The following is a 2,280-nucleotide window of genomic DNA, read 5'->3' as shown; positions in this document are numbered from 1 at the left end:
GAATCATTAATTCGACTTTTTCTTGCCTTTTCTCGCATGGGAAGCAGGTGGGGAAGGTTAGGTCGATCATAATTCCGTCCTAGGCCATCTGATGAGCCACAGGAACCTCTGGAAAACTCTCTCAAGTGTTGAGGAGTGTTCTTGAATCCAAAAGAGAGATTTGATCTCTTAAGTGCTCTAGCAAGCAAGTTTCCAAGTGTTGGAAACCATCCCAAGGGTGTGGACTGCTCAAGAGGGTGTTGGCTGCTTCAACACCTAGCTGTGATCTGCAACAACCTTCTGATTCGGAATCAAAAGGTTAGTTCTACTCTCCAAGAGGTTCTTCACCGAAACCATGGTCCGTGGGCGGTTCAAAATCGTTTTGAACGCCAATTCCGCTGCGCAAGCCCGCGGACCAGACCCGAGACCGGTTGTGAACCGGTGCTTGAGGTCCCAGCACGACCCATCAGTGGTATCAGAGCTCGGTTCGTCGGTTTCGGTGATGAACGATCGCATTTGAGCAAGTTTGAAAATCGTTTCAAACTTGAATTTTGCTTGTTTTGATCTAAGTATAAGTCTGTCATAAATTGAAATCTATGGTAGATTAATTTATGAAACTATACTAGGATATATAGAGTACTAAATCATGAATTGACTCGAGAAAATTGAGCGAAAACGGATTAGCACTGAGCAAGGAAACGGATCAAGACGAAATTTTTCGTCTGATTTTTTCTGCCCAGTTACGCGGTCCGGCTGACCAAGAGTTGGTCAGCCCCGGACTGCGAGTTCGGACTTAACACGGAGAGGCTGGGCGGACCAGAAGAAGAATTTTCGGACCAAGAAGACTTGGTCCGCCGGACCGAAATCTTGGTCCGGCGGACCAGACACACGTTCTCGGTCCGACGAGGAAACGCTGGTTCGGAACGCATCTCGTGACTCATCTGGTCCGGCGGACCAACTGTTGGTCAGCCGGACCGGGCGAACGTTCGAACTCAGACGGACCAGAAAGAGAAGCTCGGACCAAGAGAAAAAGAAGTCCTGGTCCGGACCACACGTTGTAAAACAGGCGGACCAAAAGTTGGTCCGAGCTGAGCCTAAGTGGACTGAGTATGTCTGGTCCGGCTGACCAAATTGTTGGTCCGCCGGACCAGCACTTCAGGACCGCGCTGACCGAGACCAGTCCGGAGCGAGAGAGCTGACTGAGTGATCTTGGTCCGGCGGACCAAAACTGGTCCGCCCCGGACCAAATCCGGTTACTCAGCCGGTCTTCCTCCTGGTCCGAGCTGACTCCGAAAGCTGATTTGGTTTTGGTCCGGCGGACCAAAAGTTGGTCAGCCCCGGACCAACCAACTGTTTTCGGACTTTCGCGGTTTCTGAATTCGATTCGGTTAAGTAATGGTTACTTGACTGAGTTAATCATGATTATATATGATTTATGACTTAATTGTGTAGAGGGTCTACATGAATTAAGTGCATAGAACTTAATCAAGTATATGAGTTACTTGATTGAGTGGGAGGTTCCGGGATTTTGTTTACTAAGCTGAATAGACGGTCTATTCGGGCTAAAGTAACAGAGTCGGGTCAGAATATAATTGTTATATCCTGATAAATCAAGAATGGCTATTACGAGTAGAGTTCTTGACAAGACCTTGGTAATTCGAGTATGGGACATGCCAAAGCTGTGCATACTAGGATTATTTAAGTGAGACAAGAATTGAGAAATTTGGTTCTCATTTCTCGAAAGTAATATGCTATTTCTTGGTAACGATAAAAACCCTTGTTAATAATTTCAAGCTTATACCACCCATGTTTCGAACACTTGTCAAGACTTCGATCGTCTGGTATGGGTCATGCCAAAGCTGAGCATACTAGACAATCTTTGTGAGACAAGATGGAGAAATGGTGGTTCTCATATGTTCGAAAATGGTTCGGCTTGAGTTGGGTTATCAAGTTGGACTTGGACCTAACGGTATGGATGGGAATAGAAATATGCAATAGTATAATGATACTGTTTTTCCATAAACGATCTAAGAGTCACATTGGATGTGATTGACATTGGATGTCTACCTAAATAGCATAGACTTGAGCGTCATGCCAAAGCTGACTCAAGTCTATGTGAAATATGGATCTTAGCCTGCTAAGAAAATTACTAGAGGGTTATTTTTCTTAGTGGGAGTTATCTCATATTTGCATCATGTCATCCGTAATAGTTTTCACTATAATTAGTATTGTACTAATGAATATTGCATATTGTGTTGTTCTGTTTATCTCTGTAGGACATGGCGACAGGTGGTAGTGTAC

The sequence above is a fragment of the Tarenaya hassleriana genome, unplaced genomic scaffold (assembly GCF_000463585.1).
Source record: "Tarenaya hassleriana unplaced genomic scaffold, ASM46358v1 Cleome13, whole genome shotgun sequence".
In the NCBI taxonomy this organism is placed as follows: Eukaryota; Viridiplantae; Streptophyta; class Magnoliopsida; order Brassicales; family Cleomaceae; genus Tarenaya; species Tarenaya hassleriana.
The sequence above is the reverse complement of the archived record's forward strand: the minus strand, read 5'-3'. Positions refer to the sequence as shown.